General features: G+C 37.8%; 1 pseudogene across 1 annotated transcript; it reads right to left on the bottom strand.

Moving 5' to 3' along the window:
* Positions 1-13,532: 13,532 nt before the first annotated feature.
* On the bottom strand, positions 13,533-14,827 carry LOC308653533 (archaemetzincin-2-like; annotated as a pseudogene). Its single transcript has 3 exons — positions 14,523-14,827; positions 14,280-14,336; positions 13,533-14,241 (listed from the first exon to the last, which is right to left on the bottom strand). The product of its transcript is annotated as an archaemetzincin-2-like (transcript).
* Between the last annotated feature and the right edge of the window lie 10,269 nt (positions 14,828-25,096).

Below are 25,096 nucleotides of genomic sequence, written 5' to 3'. Positions count from 1 at the left end.
GATGCTTGGCTTGCTGTGGGCCGTTTCTGCTGGAAGGGTGAGCTGAGTTGAGGCATCGCTGGGGACTAGTGATTCTGCTGTTGTCTGGAGCCCTCGTTTCCCTCTACTAATCCCTGCGCAGCTTCCTAGGGATGCTGTTTTTCCTTCCCGTCACATCATGACCTCGGCAATCTTTCTCCCTGTCCTTGGATCTTTCTCTCAGTTGTTTACTGGTCCACATTACTGGGATCTCATTGACTCAGCTAAGATTTGTGTTTGCCTTGCTCGTGGCTCAGATGCTCCGTTGGGGTTTCTTGGTGGTGAGAAGTGAGAGGTGGCTTCTCAAATCATAAGACAAAGTGGACTTTTTAATAAATGTTGCTTCGCCTACTCAAGTCATTTGGAAAAAGTTGAAATTAGATCCATACTTTATAGCAGTGGAAGGTTGGACTCCCAAATGGACCTGGCTCTGTACGAAAATGAAACCATACAAATACTAAATGAAAACACCTGAAAAATCCAGTGGCACTAGAAGGTTGGTAAGTAAGTCTGACTACATAAAGAGAGGAAAAAAAATATTTGGCAAAAAACACCATAAAGTCAAAAAGACTTGGAGAAAATATTTGCAGTGTATGTTCTAGGCAGAAGATTAATATTCCTACTACAAAAAGTAAACAAAATTAAGGAGCAAAGTAATTTTTTAAAAACCTGATAGAAAAAAATGATCACACTCAAATATATAAAAATGAACCATAAACAATGAAAAACATATCTAAACTCATGGGTAGAGAAATCCCATGTAAAATGATACTGGGAGGGGGCTGGGGACGGAGCTCAGTAGAAGAGCACTTGCTGGGCAAGTTCAAGCCCCTTGGTTCAGTCCCCAGTACCATGTAATACCATTTAGTATCTGTTATTGGGCTGCTGAAAGCTAAGAAAGTATTTCAGCATGTCCTGTTAAGCAAGGCTGTAGAGAAGCAGACCTTCTCATTGCTGGTGGAAATGCAAATGGAAACCACCTACCACAGTTAGGATCTTGAATGTTCCCCAAAGGCCTGTGTTTTAAAGACTTAATCATCAGCCTGTGGCACTATTGGGAGGTGGTGGAACCTTTAGTAGGTGGGTCCTAGTGGACAGGAGCCAGGTTGTGTGCCCTTGAAAGGGCTATTGGGACCCTGGTTGCTTTCTGCATCCTGGATGCCAGGAGGTGAGCAGCTTTCTCCACCACATATTCCTTCCATGACGTACTGCCTTGTCATAGACCAAAGGAATGTGACCAAATGACCATGGAATGAAACCTCTGAAGTGATGAGACAAACCTTTCGTCCTTAGAGTTGATTATCTTAGCTGTTTTTCACAATGATGAAAAACTGACTAGCATAACTCCTTCTGTAGGGGAATTTGTATGTTTCTTCCAGAACCCCCTGGGATACCAAAATTTGTAGATGTTCAAGTCCCTTATATAACATCCTCTTGCATTTAAAAAAAATTGTCCTGGAGATTGAATCTGGGACCTTGAGCATATTAGACAACTGCTCTGTCAATGCCCTATATCCCCAGAGTTTTTAAAAAACTTTATTTTGAGATAGAATCTTGCAATTCTGCTTCAACCTCCTGAATAGCTGGAAGTATAGGCATGTACCACCACGCTGGCTTGCTCTTCCATATTTTATTGTATTTATTTTTAGTTTTTAAATTTAACATGTGAAGACATTATAATGGTAGGGTAGCACAGTTTTTTTTGATACATATGTACATTGTATAATGTTTAAGTCAGGTTAAACATTTATCATTTATTTTTGTAGTTGTAGGTGGACAGCATGCCCTTATTTTATTTGGTCATTTTTATGTGGTGCTGAGGATCCAACCCAGGTCCTCACATATGCTAGGCAAGTGCTCTACCACTGAGCCCCAGCCCCAGCCCCAGCCCCCGCCCCCATTTATCACTTATTTATGGTGAAAACATTCAAACTCCTAGCGTTTTGAAATATACAGTATGTTATCACTAGCTATACACATCTATTTATATAACAACATAACTGAAGTTCTTATTCCTATGATTTTTTTTCACCCATTGATCAATCTCCACATCCCTTCCTCTCTGTTTCTCTTTCCCAGCTTTGAGAACGTTCTATTCCCAAGCAATCAACTTTTTTTCTACATTCCTATGAAATCAACTTTTCCCCTCACAATTGAGATCATGCAGTACTTGTCTTTCTGTGCCTTCCCTGCATATTTTAAATAATATCTAGATTGCTTATATTGCCTAATACATGTAAATGCTATGTAAAAAGTTGTTATATATTATTTAGGGAATAATAACAAAAAATCTGTATATGTTCAGTACAGACACAATTTTCTTTTTTTTTGAAGAAAAATGTTTATATGCAATTGAATCCATAGATGTGGAACCCATGCACATGGAGGGCTTGTATTGATAAAATTACAAAAACATCCTTTGACCCAACTTCTGGGAATTTTTTCTGAAGATACAACTCTAACCATAAAAAGTACATAGGCATGCAGTTTTTCATTATGCTGTGATCACAAATAGTAAAAACAACATAAATGTCCCTATATAAGGGACTGAATAAATCTTGACAGGTCATTTTAATTGCAAAGAAGGAGAAAGATCTTCATGAGTTCTTTTCAAGAGACATTGTTAAAAGTGCAAAAACCAAAGTGTAATAAGTATATGTTATGTTTTATGTAAGAAAGACAAGGATATAAGACAAGATACATGAATCTGCTCATCTGTGCAAAGTAAACAAGCACAGATTACCCAGAAATGAATGAGATTATTTACCTATGGAGGGTGGGTGGGAATAGAGGGGAAAGAAGGCGGTGTGTGTATGTGTGTGTGTGTGTGTGTGTGTGTGTGTGTGTGAGAGAGAGAGAGAGAGAGAGAGAGAGAGAGAGAGAGAGAGAGATATCAGGGTATAAAGGAAGAAGAAAAGGGGTCCTACTCAGTATATCTGTATAACTATGAGTCTTAGAGCCATAGTAATGTTTCCATATGTTACTATGCATTTTTATATAGCATTTATGTGTGCTAAGTATGATATGTAGAGAAGATTTAAAACATGCAGGAAAGGCACAGAAGGACAAGTACCACAAATCTCATTCACATGGAATATAGAAAAAATCAAACAGGTTTTGAGGAGAGTTCAAAATGGAATTTAGTAATGAATGAATGAACTGTTTTCAAGTGAATAATACAACCACACTGGCGGGGGAAGGAAAAAGTAACTCACTTAAGTTACAGCATTGTGGTGGGCTGCCATAAAGGAACTGCACACACATATTGAGTCTGGTTAGTCAATTTGTTTTTCACAGCTGTAGGGGTTAGTGGTTTGGAAACTATGTTATGTGTACATGAGGAATGAGAAGATAAATATATTGTGGATGAGGGGCATCTTGAAAGGATTCAAGAACCAACTTGCTTTTGATGGCTAAATCTTGGGCAACAAAATTTGAACAACCAAATAATGACAAAATGTGTTCTACTCCATTAAGTAAGAATACCCAGGAGAATCCTATATGCAGTGGAATCTCTGTGAAATGTAGAAGGCATGGTAGCAATGGAAAAATGATCAGTAGGCAACACCATAGGAATAATTTTTATAAGAATTATAAGAAACATTTTTGGGTGCCAAATTAGTGGATACAAGTGTGATAGGAAACCTGATTTGCTTGGTTTAAAAATATTTCCTCAGCCCGGCTAGCTCAGTCGGTAGAGCATGAGAATAATAAGATAACAAATAACTCAATCAACAAATGGGCCAAGGACCTGAACAGACACTTCTCAGAGGAGGACATACAATCAATTAACAAGTACATGAAAAAATGCTCAACATCGCTAGCAGTCAGAGAAATGCAAATCAAAACCACCCTAAGATACCACCTCACTCCAGTAAGATTGGCAGCCATTATGAAGTCCAACAACAACAAGTGCTGGCGAGGATGCAGGGAAATGGGTACACTTGTTCATTGTTGGTGGGACTGCAAATTGGTGCAGCCAATTTGGAAAGCAGTATGGAGATTTCTTGGAAAGCTGGGAATGGAACCACCATTTGACCCAGCTATTCCCCTTCTCGGTCTATTCCCTAAAGACCTAACAAGTGCATGCTACAGGGACACTGCTACATCGATGTTCATAGCAGCACAATTCACGATAGCAAGATTGTGGAACCAACCTAGAAGCCCTTCAATAGATGAATGGATTAAAAAATGTGGCATTTATACACAATGGAGTATTACTCTGCAATAAGAAATTACAAAATCATAGAATTTGGAGGGAAATGGATGGCATTAGAGCAGATTATGCTAAGCGAAGCTAGCCAATCCTTAAAAAACAAATGCCAAATGTCTTCTTTGATTTAAGGGGAGTAACCAAGGACAGGGTAGAGACGAAGAGCTTGAGAAGAAGATTAACATTAAACAGGGATGATAGGCGGGAGGGAAAGGGAGAGAGAAGGGAAATTGCATGGAATTGGAAGGTGAGCCTCAGGGTTATACACAATTACATATAAGAGGAAAGGAGGGGTAGGAGAAAAATTATACAAGTGGAAGAAACGATTTATAGTAGAGGGGGTGGAGAGAGAGAAGGGGTGGGGAGGGGAGGGGAGGAGAGGGGGGATAGTGGAGAATGGGATAGACAACAGAATACATCAGTCACTAGAAAGGCAATTTGTAAATCAATGGAAATGTAACTGATGTGACACAGCAATCTGTATACGGGGTAAAAATGGGAGTTCATAACCCACTTGAATCAATCTGTGAAATATGGTATATTAAGAACTATGTAATGTTTTGAACAACCAACAATAAAATAAAAAAAAAATGTATTTCCTCACAGGATACTCACCAATGGCCAAAGGAAAACTCGTCTATTTATGGTAAGGAAACCTGGCACACACCACCTTAACCGAGTGACCAAGTTAAAATCACCAGTAATAAGACATGTTGACCTCTTGTATCTCCTGATATGATAGACTAGGGCAGAATGTCACTTCTGTGGGATTCTCGCTGATGATGCATAATCTCAACCTAATCATGAGAAAAGATCAGACACACAAAGTAACTGCCGACTACTTTTCAAAAGTGTCAGGGTCATGAACAAGAAGACTGAGGAACAGTCACAGACAGAAAGAAAATAAAGAAATATGATAGCTGGATGCATGGTGAGTTCCTGATTTGAATTTTGGGTTAGAAAAAAGGACCAGAAGTAGCATTTCACTGATGTTAATTAGGTGATTTGAACAGATGTACTGTGGTTATAGAAAGTGTAAACACGAGAGCCAGATGAAGGGTACGCGGAGACTTTTATTTTTCCCATCTCTTGTACGTTTTTAAAGCAAAAAAGGTGTAAAAATATATTGTGGAAGTTCTATTTTGAGGGGGATGGGGAACACGGTGTGAGCCAGCTTTTACATAACTTCAGTTCAGGAAGGGAGATAATCTAACTGATGTGTTATAACAATAGAGGCTCAGGGGCGGTGGAGCCTGGGTCAGTGGGTGAGGTCAGAGAGGGTTATCCTGAGGAAGTGGTGGTTGAGATCTGAAAAAGGGGAATCAAGTAGGTGAAGAGAGGGGAAAAGGGTTTTGAACTGGAATGACAGAGGTGGAGGCCCTGTGTCACAGGAAGCATGGTGCCTTGGGGGAACTGGACCCAGGCCAGTGTGATTGGAAGGAGAAGGTGCTACTGGTTTAAGAGGCCGGGAAGATAAGCACAGACCACTTCACCCAGAGCCTTTTGGTTCATGGTTGATTCTTCCTGACCAGCAAGTCCAACTTCCTGTTTGAGGTCACTTGAGAAATTTCCCTTGACAGAGTCATATTATCAGAGCAATTCCACTTCTAAATGGGGTTTGTGTGCCACAGAGATGGTTTTTCTTTTCCTTGTTTTTTTTTGGTAATACTGGGGATTTAACCTAGGAGCTCACTCATGCTAAGCAAGTACTCTACCATTGATATATATATCTATATATCTATGTATCTATGTATATATAAAATATAACTCAAGTCAATCCACTTGAAGAAAATTTCTATGGCATTTTATAATCTGTATTTTTAAAAAATTTCTTTATTTCTTGGTGGTGCTGGGGATAAAACCCAGGGCCTCCTGCATGCTAGGCAAGTGCTATACCACTGAGTTACAATCCCCAGACCCTGTTCCACATATCCTTCAAAATCATTCGGTTATATGTATATGACTTATTAAGAAAAACAAAACAAAACAACAACATGGAACCATCCTCCATATTTTATTTTAAACAGTTTTATTGAGATACAATTGGTATACAGTAAGCCACAGGTATTTCAAGTGTCCAAGATGGTAAGTTTTGACTTATGTACAATTCTGTAAAACCATATCCACAACTGAGATAGTGAACAGAGTAACCATCACAACCAAAGGTTTCTTCACACCCCTTTGGAACACTGCCTTCTCACCGTCTGCTTTCTGTTATTACAGATAATTTTTCATTTTCTGAAATTTTCTATAAGCAGAATCACATAGTATATACTCTTTTATTGATCTGGATTATGTCACTCAGCATAATTATTTTGAGACAAACACTTGCATACAGGTATTTTAATGATGTCCTCTTTTAAAGGTGAAGATCTTGGAATGGAATAGTTGGATCAAATGACAAATATATGTTCAACTTTTTTTTGTGTGTGTGGTACTGAACCTGGGGTACTTTACCACTGAGCTACATACCCAGACCTTTTTATTTATTTATTTTTTAAAATTTTGATCCAGAATCTTGCTAAATTGCTGATGCTGGTCTTGAACTTGTGATCCTCCTGCCTCAGCTTCCTGAGTGGCTAGGATTATCAGTGTGTGTCATAGTACCTGGCATATGTTTAATGTTTAAAGAAACCATAAGCAGTTTATCAAAGTGGTTGCACCATTTTTCACTAGCAATTGCAACATATAGAGTTTCAGTTATTCTGCATCTTTACCCACACTAGCATGGTCAGTTTTTAGAATTTAAGTTTGTCTAATCAATGAATAGTGGTATACTCTCATGGTTTTAATTTGAATTTCTCTTAATGGCTAATGATGTAAAATTTAAAAAAAATTTGTTATTTGTTTTCATTAGTTATAAATGATAATAAAATACATTTTGACCCATCATACATAAATGGAGCATAATTTCTCCTTTTTCTGGTTGTACATGATATAGATTCACACTGGTCATGTAGTTATATGTGCACATAAGGTAAAGTTATGTAAAACATTTTTAAGAATATGCTTCTTGGACTGGGGTTGTGGCTCAGAGGTAGAGTGCATACCTAGCATGCATGAGGCACTAGGTTGGATCCTCAGCACCACATAAAGTAAAATAAAGACATCGTGTCCACCTATAACTAAAAAATAAATATATATTTTTAAAAAGAACATGCTTCTATATCACCCATATATTTTCTTTGGTGCATTTTAAAAAGTTGAGTTTGGGCTGGGGATGTATATCAGTGGCAGGGTACTTGCTTAGCATAGGCGGCCCTGAGTCTGATCCCTAGTATTGCAAAACAAAACAAAACAAAACAAAAAGTTGTTTTCCTATTGTTAGAGCTTAAGAATTTAAAAATATATTCTGGATGATTCTTTCATTAGATAACATGCTTTGTGAAGATGTTCTTTGATTATGGCCTTTCCTTTCATGCTTTTGGTAGTACTTTAAGAAAAGAAGTTGTTTTAATTTTGATAAAGTGAACTTTAGCAGTTTATTTTATGACTGTGCTTTTGCTATCACAGCTAAGCAATTTTTGCCTCAATGAAGGTCACAGAAATTTTTGCCATTTTTCTTAAGATTTCATGGCTTTAGATGTTAGTTTAGGTTTGGTTTCATCTTGAGTTGATTTTTGTGTATGATATATGATATTGATCCAAGTTATTTTTATGTGGATAATCTGTTGCCCACATGTATATAGAGTTAATTTCTGGGTTCTATTCTGGGCCATTGATTTCTTTTTCTACGTTGGAATCAATGCCATGGAGGTTTTTTCTTTGGTTTGCAGTGCTGGGATCTAACCCAGGGCCTGGTGTATGCTAGGTAAGCACCCTATCACCAAGCTACACCCTCAACCCCTGCATGATTTTTTTTATTTTTAAAATTTGTTCTTTTAGATAAACATGACAGTAGAGTATATTTTGAAACACTATCCATACGTGGAATATAACTTTTTGTAATTAATATTCCATTCTTGTGGTTGTACATGATGTGGAGTTATATTGGTCATGTATTCGAGTATGAACATAGGAAATTTATTCTACTATCTTTTCTATTCCCATTTCCTCTCCCTTCCCTTCATTCCCCTTTTTCTAAACGAAAGAACTATTTTTTTAACCCTCCCCCCTTTTTGTGAGTTAGCATCTGCATAGCGAACATTTGGCGTTTGTTTTTTGGGGGGATTGGCTTATTTTACTTACCATGATATTCTCCAGTCCCATCTATTTACTGGCAAATGCCATGATTTCATTTTTTATGGCCGAGTACTATTCCAGTGTGGATATATATATCAATTATTGCATCGTTGTTATAATTTTTGAAATGAGAACTCCTCCAACTTTGTTCTTTTTTCAAAGATATTTTGGTTAGTCTGGGTCATTTTAATTTACATATAAATTGTTGAATTAGCTTATACAAAAGAACCTTCTTACATTTTTGATTGGAATTAGGTTGAAGCTATAGATGAATATGGTGAGAACTGACATCTTAATAACCATCCTTTTCTCGATGATGAGAAAGGTGTCTCTTCCCATTTATTTAGGCTTTGACTTCTTTTAGCATTGTGTTGTAGACCTATTGTATTTTGATGCAGTTCACTTTATTGTGCTTTGTGGAATTTGCCATTTCTTGCACATTGTAGGTTTGGGGTAACCCTGCGTCAAGCCAAATCGATTGGTGCTCCTTTTTTTTTTTAAGACAATGTGAGGAAATTTGAATATTGATATAGTTGATATTATTAAAATAATACTCAATTTCCTTTTGGTTTGTTAATTGCACTGTAGTTATGTTTATTGAAAGAGTCAATTCCATTTACAGATAAACACTGAAATATTTACGGATAAAATAAAAAGTATTTATAGCAATAATTACTATTTAAATTGATGCATTTAAAGCAGATCTGATTTGACTCCTAGCTCTGTTATTCTTTTTTTTTTTTTAAATTTATTTGTTCTACTTAGTTGTATATGACAGCAGAATCAAGACTTCAGAGACTGACACTGGGATTCAGTGCTACCAGGAGTCTATCTTTTATCTCTGTAATTTTAAAAATAAGATATCATTTTGTGGATGAGGCTTCTCTACATTACAAGAAAAGATAACTAATGAAAGCCCTATAGTTATGATCTAAGGAGATGGAAATCCTTTCTTCCACCCTCAATTAAAAATTATTAGTGACTAAAATTCCATTGTATCTATGTACTGCATTTTCTATTGTCTGTTGATGAATATATAGACTGGTTCCATAACTTGACCATTGTGAATTGAACTGTTATAAGCATGATTATTTAGCCATAAAGAAGAATAAAATTATGTTATTTGCAGGAAGATGGGTGGAACTGGACAGATCATGTTAAGTTCATGTTAAGTGAAATAAGCCAGACTTAGATCAAAGACCATCCCTCATATGAGGAAGCTAGAAAGAAAAGAGGAAAAAAGGGGATTTTATAAAAATAGAAGGGAAACTAGTAGAATAGAGGAAGGGAATCAGGAGAAGGGAGGTGGAGAGGGAAATGGAAGAGGAAACCAGGGGAAGAAACTGATGAAGTTATGTTATGAGCATGTATAAATATGTCAAGCTTGTCATGAGGCATAATTATGATATAGCAATATTTTATATTATTATTTTTTAAATGGGAAGGTCTCATTGAACAAGCCTGCATTACTATGTGTCCCTACAGTAGGGTTATGAAGCACAGAGACAGGACTCTAGGAATACTTAAAGTAAGAAATGGGTTCTCTGGGCCTGGGGGTGTAGGTCAGTGGTAGGGTATTTGCATAACGTGCACAAGGCCCTGGGTTCAATCCCTAGCATTGAAAAAAGAAAGAAGATTTTTTTTTTCCTTAGGTAGGTTCAGGGTTCTCACAAGAAGGGACATTTAAAAAGTATCCTGGGCACTTGCATGTGTGAACACCAAGTTGCCTTAAGACATGCTGATGTGTAGCGGTCACCACCGCTAGCTCACTCCTGATTCCCTTATATAAACCTAGTGTTTCCAGGGTGGACTGGCACGACAGATGCAGCGTGAGCAGCGTCATCCAACACTAAACTGAAGAGCAGTGAAATAGGGCCATGTGACATCTTCTGGAATATATTCTTCTGATTTTTTTTCCAGATTGGCAGCAGCAATGAAAATTCTCAATTCTCAATGATGAAGAGATTGTTCAGTGGATAGAATCAAGGAAAGAATATACACAAATGGGCTTTATTCCATACTGATTATAAAATAATGCCACGTGTGTACTCAGAATGAATGAGTGCATGAGGGTGTAGGCTTTTGTGTCGGAATCCTTCATTCATTCAGTAGTGTTTTTGACATTCTGCACTCCTCCTGGGTGAAGGAGCATATCTGATAAAAACAGACTCTACCACCTCCCTAAAAGGGCAGGCCTCTCTTCAATTCAACTCCACATGTACGAGTAACACCTAGGGACATAGTTTTGTAGGGGGAGCAAAAACGAAGATGCCTCCATCTTGCTAGGTCTCATAATCTCATCTGACAGCCTTTCAATCCCAACCCACTCCCAAACATAAATAAGGTACCATGCAGAGCGGCAGAATGTTTAGGAAGCAGCATTGAAATGTTAACCAAATGTGAGTGCATACCTGTATGGGCGCACACACACCTGTGTAGGGACTACATAGGGTAGCTTTAAAAGAAAAGGGGATATTTGAGGGATGTAGTAAATAACAATTTCTGAATCTTTCCCCTTCTCTAGCCTGTCTGGTGAACTTCTGTGTGTTTTAGAAGAGAATTTTTTGAGACATAAATTGAATCAGTTCTCATAGATTTACCGTTGGTATAAGGATGAAATACAGTTTCATAGGTGCTTAAAATGTACTAAAATGCACTTAATTGGTATGACTTTTGTCACACTTTAAGAAAACCATCATCTTGTATCAAAGTAGTAAACAACAGCCTACTTTCAGGTTCACTAAATTTCATCAGAGTCCTAACTGTGCATACAGAACAAGCTTGTTAATAGAGTCCCTACTTAAGGAAAAAAGGGGTTTTCTTTTCATGCTGAAACTCCTCTCTGGGATCAGTGATTTTTCATCAATTCCCCTTTCTTCATCAGTTTTCTCAAAGAAAGAAGACACATTATCAGAAGCCAAGAAGAACATAACATGACCCACACCATTTCAAACCTAAGAAGAGCTTAGTTAAGGAGTTAAGACCACCAGGCAATGCTGAATGGTTACTATGTAAGTGAGGACTCTGCTTTTTGGTGGAATAAAAGAAAAACATTATGATAAAATTTCTCCTGGGCATTTTCTCAATGACTATCTCTCCCCATAAAAAGTGTTTTTGGCTAAGCCAGTATTCAATGAATCACAAAACCAAAAGGCTGTTGGTGAGCAGCAGAATCCATTAGATAGCATGAACATTACTACTTCAGAATGCAGATGTTAAGCTGTCAAGAATTTTGGTGCACACTGTCTGTGATTAATGAAAAAACCACCAATACACAGGCTGTGCCATATGATTATGATATTAAAAAGATGTAAGTTTCTCCAAGGGTAAGTAATGTAATCTGTTAGGAATAAGGCTAAAGTATTGAGAATATAAATCTCCCTGAAGAAGTGTTCAGGGTGCGTGTTGAGTTTTGAATTCCATTTTAAAATGTGTTAATCATTATGACATAACCTACTTCCAGGGAATGAATAGAGCTTAGGAAACAATATCTCAGAAAATCATTGAAAATAATTTATTTTTAAATTTTTTAAAATTTCATCTAATGATGAGTAATTGAGATACCAAGCATAAAAGTGACTTACAACCACTGAGCCTTGTAATATTATTACAAGTCAGTTTGAAACAATTAGATTCAATTAGTCCCTGATTTTAAAATTCAGCAAATAGCAACAACTAGGTTAATTCTATAGTTTAAAATGATCTTTGCTTTTAAAAGTATTATCAATTAAAATACTCTATATTAGATGACAATGGCATATACATTTTTTTCACTTGTTGTTCCTAGAGATATCTTGATTATGTATTAATACAGCTTGAAAATAATATATTTAAATAACATTTCATTATAATAAAGCAAAATGATGCCATTAAATGTTTTCATATCCACATTCAAAGACATTCCTTTAGTTATTTTTGTTTATAGTGTTTTTTACTTTGCATATAGTTAGCATGTAGGAAAGTTTTTTTTTTTATATTTAAATTGCACAACTAAAACCTAGACTTCAGTTATATAAATGGAGGACAATTTTGCAACATTGTATGGTCCTTAAAGACAGAAGTCCAAGGTCTCCTTGCCTGAAGCGCCCAGATTGAAAACAGCCAAGCCTCTGCAGAGGCCAGGCCTGATCGAATTCTCACAGTTCATGGGAGAGAGAATGTGTTTTTCAGGCAATACTGAATAGCTTGACAACATAGTCTCCTAAGTAAAACAAAATAATGTTAGATTAAGAAAACCTTATTTCAGCTGGGTGCGGTGGCACACACTTGCAAGGGGAATCATGAGTTCAAAGACAGCCTTAGAAACTCGACAAGGCACTAAGCAACTTAGTGAGACCCTGTCTCTAAATAAAGTGTAAAAAAGGGATGGGGAGGTAGCTCAGTGACTAGGCACCCTTGGGTTCAAACCCTGGTAACAAAAACAAACAAACCACCTCCTCATTTCTACATTAATATCTGTATTTTAGTTTCTGAATAGCTTAATTGCAAGTGTTGATGTTTTTGAACACTAGAGGGGAGTATATGTAAAAGAAAGAAGAAAGGAAAGTCAGCATTGACATTATCTCCTTCCTCAGAGTTTTGTACAACATTAGGTCTCACTAAACTGCTTATTTCTTAAGTGGAGTGATTAGAATGCATTTAAACAGTGTCCAATATCCCCTTTTGAATGTCATTTTTCAAAAATTTGAAAGGACTAATGGCAAAAAAGACAGAATATTTAAGCAGAAAAAAGTGACATTCTATCCTTAGTTTACACAGAAGAAAGAAGAATTATACCTGATTTAGGAGACACCATTATACATAGTTAGCTATCCTTGGGTCTAAAGAAAACAATGGATACTCTCAGATCAGAGCCAGACTTTTCCTGATGGTGAAACCCTGAGATTCCCAGGCCAAATTTCTGGTTTCAGTAGACAGAAAGTCTCCAGAATTTCCATATGGGAGAGACAACTTGGAAGCCACTGGATGGGGAATTAGAAAGGTGAAGATTTCATGAGTTAATATAGATACTTTTAAAACTCAGAACTCTTGACACATAGTAGGAATTCCCTGTATTCATTCTTTTTAAAAAAATGTGCAAATATTTATTTTAATTGTTTCTATCTGAAGATACTTATTTTTAGAGAACAGCAAGGCATTTTATTATGCACTCTTTCCATTCCTTAAAGGCTTCCACAGGTTTTGGTAAATACACATTATTTTCATGACTATGTTTCAGAGTTGTTCTTGGTGTGTCAGCAGACGCATCATCAATCCCCTTTACCAGTGCTTTATATCTTTCTGCAATATTAAAGCCAATGGCACACTGTACCTTGCCTAGATAGACAGGGCAAAGGTTTAGAGGATGGCGGTCAGCTTTCTCCAAGTGGTTGGAGCCTTGTGTTAGGCATGCGAGCCACTGGCAGAGTCACAGTTCAGATATGTGTCCAATTTCATGGGTTAAAGTCTTATAGGACTAGCAGCAGAAAACACTAGTGATTTCAGGAATAAAGTAGTTATCAAAAAGGGAATAGCCATTGAAGATTTTTTTTTTCTGGAGCTTCTGCACTGTGCCTTCATTGTGTGAGCTATAGAATTCACTGCCATATCTCGTGAAGCTGAAAAGCCCCACACCATCTGTCAAACAAGCCTGTCCAAAGATGAAATTCTAGGAACCTCTTGGATAAGATCAATCATTGTTATTTCCACAACATAGAAGGCATCTTCAAGTTTCTTTCTTTCTTTTTTTTTTTTAAGAACTTCAGGATATGCCCTGTATGAATTTATAAATTGCGTGTGTGATGGTTCACTCTAAAAGAACACTGTGTGGCAGAAACAGAAACCGGTTTCTAGGAGTTTCATAGTCAGTACACACACACACACACACACACACACACACACACACACACACACCAAATGCTTCATAGTAGCCTTTGAGCCATTTAAATATATTCTTTTTTTTAAGAGAGAGAGAGAAGAGAGAGAAGAGAGAGAGAATTTTTTAATGTTTATTTTTTTTTAAATTTTCGGCGGACACAACATCTTTGTTGGTATGTGGTGCTGAGGACCGAACCCGGGCCGCACGCATGCCAGGCGAGCGCGCTACCGCTTGAGCCACATCCCCAGCCCTAATATATTCTTTATTGCTAACTCTGGTGTTTCCTAGAGATTCAATTGGCCAGTACATAAATACTATGCTTCTCTGAAGAGGGTATCTTTCTGTAGGGATTACTGAAAAACTGTTCAAAGTCTTGGGGAGCCTCAGAATGGGAGGGGATCCAATCTGATTGTGAATGCAAAGTAGTAGGTCCAAAGAGATCACTTAATTGCTGTTCCATAGCTTCTAATTTCTCATAGTGTGAGACAAGCACTGACTGGGTTCTTAGAGATGAGAGCCGTTTTTAGTGTCTGTTCAGAGTGATGTAATACTTGCATGTTCATTAAAAGGCACCCAGTGAAGTTTTTACCGTACCAGGACAGGCTTGTCTGGAATGTGCTGTGGAGGGTGCCTTCACTCCTCACAGGTCTCCATGCTGCCGCCCCAGCTGTATTGACTCTTTTTTTTTTTTTTTCATTTCTTTTAATATTTATTTATTTTTTATTTTTTAGTTCTTGTCGGACACAACATCTTTGTTGGTATGTGGTGCTGAGGATCGAACCCGGGCCGCACGCATGCCAGGCGAGCGCGCTACCGCTTGAGCCACATCCCCAGCCCTGTATTGACTCTTATTGAAAGATTCTTTGATCATTTCAAAGGATAATACCATGGATTAGGTTTAACTGGTTGGGTTTAAGGAGGATAATAGATTATGAAATCAAAGTAGGGAAAACAAGAGCTCCCTCTAGCCAACTCACACATCACTGCATATGTAATAGTCAGAACCCACATGAAATGTGCCTATTCTATGTTCATTCTCTGCAGATAGTGGCTATGTAGTGACAAGTGAGAGGTGATAGTTTTGGACCTTTAGATCTTTCAGATGATAAGTTTAAAGTTGGAAAAAATCTAATTATTTATTAATTCATTTAATGAGCACCTGCTGCATGTCAGCCACTGCTCAGGAAAGTTAGATGCAGGAGAAAACACAACAGAGATCACCAACCTCCAGGAGCTGAAATTCTAGAGGTGAAAATTCTAGAGTATCAGAAGCTGATAAGTATCTTTTTCCATCACACAGTCCAATTATAACTGATTAAATAACTACATCTAATTAACTATATTGAAATTACTAATCATAAAAAGATATTCATAATAATTACATTTGTTGCTGGATAGATTTTAGTTTTGTTACTAACTATTCAAGTGTTTCAAGCAGCTACTACTAAGTTCAAATCCACCTTACTCTCTGAATTCAGATAACTGAAGTCTAGAAAACTACAAAATACAACTTTAAAATAATACAAAACTTTAACATTGTTGGTGCAGGGCTTATGCAAAGATAAAGAACAGAATATTATAAAAATTGAACTTAATTACAATGAAAAAACACAAAAGAAAAACAAATACCATAATGGTGACTGACATAGTGATCTGGTCATAGCCAGTTTTTAATTTTTAATATCGACTCCGAGTTAATGAAAGGTCACTATTAATTTATATAAAATATTTATGGTCTAAAGTATAGCATTGCCGGGGGATCCAACATGGAGGCGGGCCGAGAGGCAGCGCTTTCAATACCCCCCCAGTGATGGGGTCATAAAGACGCATAGATAACGCTTAGATTCTACCAACGGAGAATCTCCTAGCAAAATTCCACTGAAGAGAGACCTGCTGGGAACTACTAGGATTTTTTGAAGCGACAGTTGGCCCCAGATGAGCGAATCCCCGCCACGAGACGCAGAGGTCCAGATCCTCCAGCCACAGTTTGCGTGCCGCCATCTGCAGCAAACGTGACTAGGTCCCGCTAGCCTCCGAGACGCAGCTTGGCAGGAAGAAGTCTTTAGCCAAACCTTCATGAAATAGTGAGCTGGGAGCTGAGGCCAACCAGGGACAGACCAGTCCCACCCCTCCCTTCGGACACTCCAGCAAGTAGCCTGGGGCCCGCCATAGCAGAGACGTGATGTCATCGGAGTTCGGCCATCGAAATTCCTTCCCATCAGAATCCACTTTAGCAGGTGTGTGACTCCCTCCCCATCCAGATACAAGCAGCCAGGAAACTTCATGGGCCTTTCAGGGGTCGTGTCTGTAGGGAAGCAGAGGGGATCCCCGACCCCCAACCCCCATATCACCAGCGGTGACTCCCAAGGTCTTAGCCGCCAGTTTACCACAGCACTGGGGCTTAAATGGGACACGCGGTGGGGCTGCAAGTGTAACTAAATCTCTGGGGAACCGCTTCTGGTGAACAGGACCTGGCTGGCTGGCTGACAGGAGGAAGGGGGGTAAGGGCCGGAGAAGTGAAACGGCTCTGGATTGACAAGTCTGAGAGACTCCTAGGAGATGCCTTACAGGGATTGCTATGGGCAGGTAGAGAGCAGAAGCTCCACTCGGAGGGCACAGCTCCGCCTACTGGAAGAGAAGAAAATGGATCTCTAAGACTTCAATATTTTTTTTTCTTTTTCTTCTCTCTCTGTTCCTTTCTCCCCTTTTCCTTCTCTCTTTCTTTCCCATTTCAAGTTTTATTGTTCTTTTCATTATCCTCTAATCTATCTATCTATCTCTCTTTGTTTCTTTTTAAGAGCACCTTCATTCCCCTACCCCCCAACTTTCATCCCAAGCATTACGTCTTCCATTACGTGTAATTGTCTAAATGCAAATAGGTGAATGTCTCGAGGCCGGCTCTAGAGCTCCTAAATACCTAGCTACTACCAACACCCTGATCCAATTGCCAGTTAGTATCCACCTTCAGTAGAGCAAACTTCTAAAGTAGCCACGACATACTAACCCTCGTACCATCATAGCACCTAACCTAAACATATAGTCCTAAGAACAAACAACAAATCACTATATGCATACAGAACCTGGAAGCCTTTTATGAATTGAATGAATCAGCTTTAAAGTACAATAAAGCCCAACATTTCTAGGCATAATCTCCCACCACAAAGGAGAGACAACAGAGATATACAAAGCCAAAACAAATGTATAGGAGAAAGCAGTTACAAAGCAGTCAAACAGAGCTGGAAAGTAACATGAACAACATGAAAAAACAAGGGAAAAAAGGATTACAGACAATGCAGGACAACTTAAATCTACAGGAGGACCTTGAAGCATCAGAAACATGGACAGGGAAAGAAATCAAGGCATACCTAACTCAGATGGAACGGAATATTAGAGAAGACATGAGACAGCAAGTCCAAGCATCGAAAGTATATTTTGAAAACAAACTAAGCAAACAAATTCAAACTGCAAAGAACGAGCTTTACCAGGAGATAGAGATTTAAAAAAAACAACCAAACAGTAATCCTAGAAATGCAAGAAACCATAAACCAGATTAAAAACTCTAACAAGAATATTACAAATAGACTAGATCAAGTAGAAGTCAGAACATCAGATAATGAAGACAAAGTTTATCAACTTGAAAAGAATATAGTCAACACAGAAAAGATGCTTAAATCTCACGAGCAATCTATCCAAGAGATATGGGATCTCATAAAAAAACCAAATTTGAGAGTCATTGGGATAGAAGAAGGCACAGAGGTTCAAACCAAAGGAATGGACAACTTATTAAATGAAATAATCCTAGAAAACTTCCCAGAGATGAAAGATGGAATGGATTGCCAAATCCTGGAAGCCTACAGGACCCCAAACATCCAAAACCGTAATAGACCAACTCCAAGACATATAATTATGAAGATAGCTAACATACAGAACAAGGAGAGAATATTAAAAGCTATGAGAGAAAGGAGGCAGATTGCATTCAGGGGTAAACCAATTAGGTTAATGACTGATTTTTCATCACAGACTTTGAAAGCGAGAAGATCCTGGAACAACGTATTTCAAACGCTGAAAAATAATGGATTCCAACCAAGAATACTGTATCCAGCAAAATTAAGCTTCAGATTTGACAATGAAATTAAAATATTTCACGATAAACAAAAGCTAAAAGAATTCGCAGCCAGAAAACCAGCACTGCAAAGCATTTTGAGCAAAATACTACAAGAAGAGGAATTGAAAAATAGTGCCCAAAACTAACAGTGATAGGTATCTCAGTAAAGGGGGAGAAAAATAACCAAAGAGGAAAAACTAGCCAAACTAAAATAAATAAATAAATAAACATGACTGGAAGTACAAACCATATTTCAATTGTAACCTTAAATGTTAATGGCTTAAATTCACCAATCAAGAGACATAGGCTAGTAACCTGGATTAAAAAAACAAATCCAACAATATGCTGCCTTCAGGAGACTCATATGATAGGAAAAGACATACACAGGCCGAAGGTGAAAGGTTGGGAAAAATCATACCACTCACATGGCCCTCGGAAGCAAGCAGGAGTGGCCATACTCATATCGAATAAAATCAACATCAAACCTAAGTTAATCAAAAGGGATAAAGAAGGACACTATATACTGTTAAAAGGAACCATCCACCATCAAGACATAACAATTATCAATTTGTATGTACCAAACAATGGTGCTGCAACGTTCATAAAACAAACTCTCCTCAAGTTCAAGAGCCAAATAGACCACAACACAATAATTATAGGGGACTTCAACACACCACTCTCACCATTAGACAGATCCTCTAGACAAAAGCTGAATAAAGAAACTATTGAACTCAATAGCACAATCAATAACCTAGACTTAACCAACATATATAGAATATATCAACCATCATCAAGTGGATACACGTTCTTCTCAGCAGCACATGGATCCTACTCAAAGATAGACCATATATTATGCCATAGGGCAACTCTCAGTAAATATAAAGGTGTGGAGATAATACCATGCACCATATCCGATCATAATGGAATGAAACTGGAAGTCAATGATAAAAGAAGGAAGGAAAAATCCTACATCACATGGAAAATGAACAATATGTTACTGAATGATCAATGGGTTATAAAAGACATAAAGGAGGAGATTAAAAAATTCTTAGAGACAAATGACAATACAGACACAACATACCAGAATCTATGGGACACAATGAAAGCAGTTTTAAGAGGGAAATTAATTTCTTGGAGTTTTTTCCTCAAAAAAGGAAAAAAACAACAAATAAATGAATTCACACTACACCTCAAAAACCTAGAAAAGGAAGAGCAAAAGAACAGCAAATGTAGTAGAAGACAAGAAATAATTAAAATTAGAGCAGAAATCAACGAAATTGAAACAAAAAAAAACATTGAAAAAATTGAAAAAACTAAAAGTTGGTTCTTTGAAAAAATAAATAAGATTGACAGGCCCTTAGCCATGCTAACGAAGAGAAGAAGAAAGAGAACTCAAATTACTAACATACGGGATGAAAAAGGCAATATCACAACAGACACTACAGAAATACAGAGGATAATTAGAAAGTATTTTGAAACCCTATATTCCAATAAAAAAGAAGATAATGAAGATATCGATAAATTTCTTAAGTCATACGATCTGCCCAGATTGAGTCAGGAAGACACACACAATTTAAACAGACCAATAACAAAGGAAGAAGTAGAAGAAGCCATCAAAAGACTACCAACCAAAAAAAGCCCTGGACCGGATGGGTATAGAGCGGAGTTCTACAAAACCTTCAAATAAGAATTAATACCAATACTTTTCAAGTTATTTCAAGAAATAGAAAAACAAGGAGTTCTTCCAAATTCATTCTATGAGGCTAACATCACCCCGATCCCAAAACCAGACAAAGACACTTCAAAGAAAGAAAACTACAGACCAATATCTCTAATGAACTTGGATGCAAAAATTCTCAATAAAATCCTGGCGAATTGAATACAAAAGCATATCAAAAAAATTGTGCATCATTATCAAGTAGAATTCATCCCTGGGATGCAAGGCTGGTTCAATATATGGAAATCAATAAATGTAATCCACCACATCAATAGACTTAAAGACAAGAACCATATGATCATCTCAATAGATGCAGAAAAAGCATTCAACAAAGTACAGCATCCCTTTATGTTCAAAACACTAGAAAAACTAGGGATAACAGGAACTTACCTCAACATGGTAAAAGCTATATATGCTAAACCTCAGGCTAGCATCATCCTAAATGGAGAAAAACTGAAGGCATTCCCTCTAAAATCTGGACAAGACAGGGATGCCCTCTATCACCACTTCTATTCAATTTAGTTCTTGAAATACTAGCTAGAGCAATTAGACAGACAAAAGAAATTAAAGGCATAAAAATAGGAAAAGAAGAACTTAAATTATTGCTATTTGTGGATGACATGATAATATATTTAACAGGCCCAAAAGGGTCTACAAAGAAACTGCTAGAGTTAATAAATGAATTCAGCAAAGTGGCAGGATATAAAATCAACACGCATAAATCAAAGGCATTCCTGTATATCAGCAACAAAACTTCTGAAATGGAAATGAGGAAAACCACTCCATTCACAATATCCTCAAAGAAAATAAGATACTTGGGAATCAACCTAACAAAAGAGGTGAAAGATTTATACAATGAAAACTACAGAACCCTAAAGAGAGAGATAGAAGAAGATCTTAGAAGATGGAAATATGTTCCATGTTCATGGATAGGCAGAACTAACATCATCAAAATGGCGATATTACCCAAAGTTCTCTACAGGTTTAATGCTATGCCAATCAAAATCCCAACTGCATTTCTTGTAGAAATAGATAAAGCAATCATGAAATTCATATGGAAAAACAAAAGACCCAGAATAGCAAAAGCAATTCTAAGCAGGAAGTGTGAATCTGGAGGTATAGCGATACTAGAGTTCAAACTGTACTACAGAGCAATAGTAACAAAAACAGTGTGGTACTGGTACCAAAACAGGCAGGTGGACTGTTGAGAGCCACAGCCAAAGGGGCCCCAGCAAACTTCCAGCTGCCAGCAAACTTCCAGCTGCCGGCTGATGATTGGTTCACAGCGGCCCCAGCAACATCTAGCTGATTTGCTCCTCTGCGGTGATGTTCATTGGGCTGTTTCCCCGCCCTTCAGACTGCCAGCTGATGATTGGCTCACAGCAGCCCCAGCAACATCTAGCTGATTGGCTCCTCTGAGGTGATGTTCATTGGGCTGTTTCCCTGCCCTTTCAGACCACGGAGTTGCTCATTGGGGGACTTCTTTGGCTCCGCCCACGCGACCCAGCCAATCGGCCTCAAGAGCAGGAGGATTGTGGGAGGTGGTGAGGCTTGTGTGGGTGAGAGGCTTGTGTTAAGCTGGTGGTGGCAGTTGGGCTCTGAGGGTTTTTTCCTGAGGAGCTGTTTTGTTTGGTGTTTGTAGTTCTAAAAATAAAGTTAGTTTCTTTTGACAAGTGGCTCCTGAATTGTGCCCAGCCAGACTGCGGCAGTGGACCAATGGTACAGAATAGAGGACACAGAAACCAATCCACCAAAGTACAACTTTCTTATATTTAATAAAGGGGCTAAAAGCATGCAGTGGAGGAAGGATAGCATCTTCAACAAATGGTGCTGGGAAAATTGGAAATCCATATGCAACAAAATGAAACTGAATCCCTTTCTCTCGCCATGCACAAAAGTTAACTCAAAATGGATCAAGGACCTAGATATCAAATCAGAGACTCTGCGTCTGATAGAAGAAAAAGTTGGCTACGATCTACATATTGTGGGGTCGGGCTCCAAATTCTTTAATAGGACACCCATAGCACAAGAGTTAATAACAAGAATCAACAAATGGGACTTACTTAAACTAAAAAGTTTTTTTCTCAGCAAGAGAAACAATAAGAGAGGTAAATAGAGAGCCTACATCCTGGGAACAAATTTTTACCCCTCACACTTCAGATAGAGCCCTAATATCCACAATATACAAAGAACTCAAAAAATTAAATAAGATAACAAATAACCCAATCAACAAATGGGTCAAGGACCTGAACAGACACTTCACAGAGGAGGACATACAATCAATCAACAAGTACATGAAAAAATGCTCACCATCTCTAGCAGTCAGAGAAATGCAAATCAAAACCACCCTAAGATACCATCTCACTCCAGTAAGATTGGCAGCCATTATGAAGTCAAACAACAATAAGTGTTGGCGAGGATGTGGGGAAAAGGGTACACTTGTACACTGCTGGTGGGACTGCCAATTGGTGCAGCCAATTTGGAAAGCCGTATGGAGATTCCTGGGAAAGCTTGGAATGGATCCACCATTTGACCCAGCTATCTCCCTTCTCGGACTATTCCCTGAGGATCTTAAAAGAGCATACTATAGGGATACTGCCACATCAATGATCATAGTAGCAGAATTCACAATAGCTAGACTGTGGAACCAACCTAGATGCCCTTCAATAGATGAATGGATAAAAAAAATGTGGCATCTATACACAGTGGAGTATTACACAGCACTAAAAAATGACAAAATCATAGAATTTGCAGGGAAATGGATGGCATTAGAACAGATTATGCTAAGCAAAGCTAGCCAATCCTTAAAAAACAAATACCAAATGTCTTCTTTGATATAAAGAGAGCAACTAAGAACAGAACAGGGAGGAAGAGCATGAGGAAAAGATTAACATTAAACAGAGACGAGTGGGGGGAGAGAAAGGGAGAGAGAAGGGAAACATATGGAAATGGTAGGAGACCCTCAATGTTACACAAAATTACATATAAGAGGTTGTGAGGAGAAAGGGGGGGGGAAACAAGGGAGATAATTGAACAACAGCAGATGAGGTAGAGAGGGAAGATGGGAGGGGAGGGGAGGGGGGATAGTAGGGGATAGGAAAGGCAGCAGAATACAACAGTCACTAATATGGCACTATGTAAAAATTGTGAATGTGTAACTGATGTGATTCTGCAATTTGTATTTGGGGTAAAAATGGGAGTTCATAACTCACTTGAATCAAATGTATTAAAGACGATATGTCATGAGCTTTGTAATGTTTTGAACAACCAATAAAATAAAATAAAAAAGTATAGCATTGCCAATAAAGGAGTTAAAATTCTGACTATAACAGTTTATAGTTTCTATATATAATATGTATCATATATATATATATATATATATATTCATATTAAAGTGTCAAGTGATAAATTAATAGTAAAATTTATATTTACAAGTTAGAGTCTAGAAAACATCAAACTTTGTAGTTTATAAAGCTTTGGTTCTTCAGAACTAAATCAAAGGCATGTTTAGTCACATATGCAGTATTATCCAAAAAGATAGATGTTGGACAGCTCCAAGATGTCATAGGTTAAACATGCTCTATAAATATTTTGTTCTCAAATCAACTCCCATTCATATTAGATAAATGGCCAATGTTTTTAGAGTCAGTCATAGAATATAACTAGCATGTTCAAACCTAGGATGATGTCAATACCAAAGTAGACAACAATCACATTGTATTATTTATCATGTACCATCCTTTATCATTCATAAATTTCAGTTTCATGCTGAGATTTTTACCTGAACAGGCCTTACAATCAAAACTTTCAAACAACCAAATAAAAACTTTATCTCCAGATCTGCCAGATATCTTCATCTACTTGTGTATGACTTATGATTTTCTTTTTCTTTTGTTTTAGGCTTACAACTATGCAGTTTTAAAGGGTTAGAAATCCAAAAGCAATTTCATGTAGCAAAAATCTAGGTTTCAGTGGGGCCACACTCCTTCCAGGGGTACAGGGGAGAATCTGTTTCCTTGACTTTTCCAGTGCTTAGGAATGTTTTGCTTGCACTCCTTGTAACTTATTATTTTCTGTTCCTTTGTGAACTACTGTTTCCATAAAGACACAGAGGGATTAACAGACTCCTTGAGTTACACCTTTTTGATTCTATCCAAGAACCAGAGGACCTTAAATTTTCCCCATAAATCTATTTGATCTACTTGTTCTCCAAACTTAGATTTGTGAGCAAAGGAGAAACAAGATCATACTAGTTATTGCCATTTATTCTGTCCAAAATAGGGAGTGGACTGACACATGATAACAAAAGGACCTATGGCCTATAGGCACAGATTTTGACTTTCTTTTAATCTCAGCCTGGAGAAGACAATGAGTATGCTACTGTGCTGCTGTAGGTTTTTCTTATCTCCCACTTTAAAACCTCAAAAACTATAAGCACATCTGTAATAAAAGAAACAGGCCAGATTTGTTCATTTTTATAAAGTGCCACAATGTTGCAAATGAAAACACAAGGTGTAAACAAGTAAAAGAATAATAAACCAACAGTGAACATTTATGTGGGAGGACTTAGCACTATATGACTAGCATTTTCCTTTCCTGATGGTTTGAGGCTCTGTTGGTCACTTCCAAGTGATCTGGCTACATCAAAGTGGCTGTAAGATGGTAGCCCCATCTTGAAAGTTGTAAAAATGTAGCAAAATGTGTCCTCATGCATAGACATGCCTTCCTGCAACCCCATTGGTGGAGCTACACTCACCTGTTCCTTTGTGATATTACCCCCTTGCCCTGTTTGGCATAGAATGTTCCAAGGAAACACCCTTTGTGTGTCCCCTTCTCTTACATTGCCTTTAAGTGTGGTCTTCCTAGAAGTCAGTCAACTTGCTATCAGCAGATGTCATTAAGCTAGACTCAGCCCCTTGAAACCTGATCCTTTACCTCATTTGAATGGCTCTCCTCCACAGAAGGGGCTCAGCAGGGCTTGCTCCCTCTCTCTTTCTGCCCAAC

The sequence above is a fragment of the Spermophilus citellus genome (genome assembly GCF_964194105.1).
Source record: "Spermophilus citellus genome assembly, chromosome: 1".
NCBI lineage: Eukaryota > Metazoa > Chordata > Mammalia > Rodentia > Sciuridae > Spermophilus > Spermophilus citellus.
The sequence above is the reverse complement of the archived record's forward strand: the minus strand, read 5'-3'. Positions and strand labels throughout refer to the sequence as shown.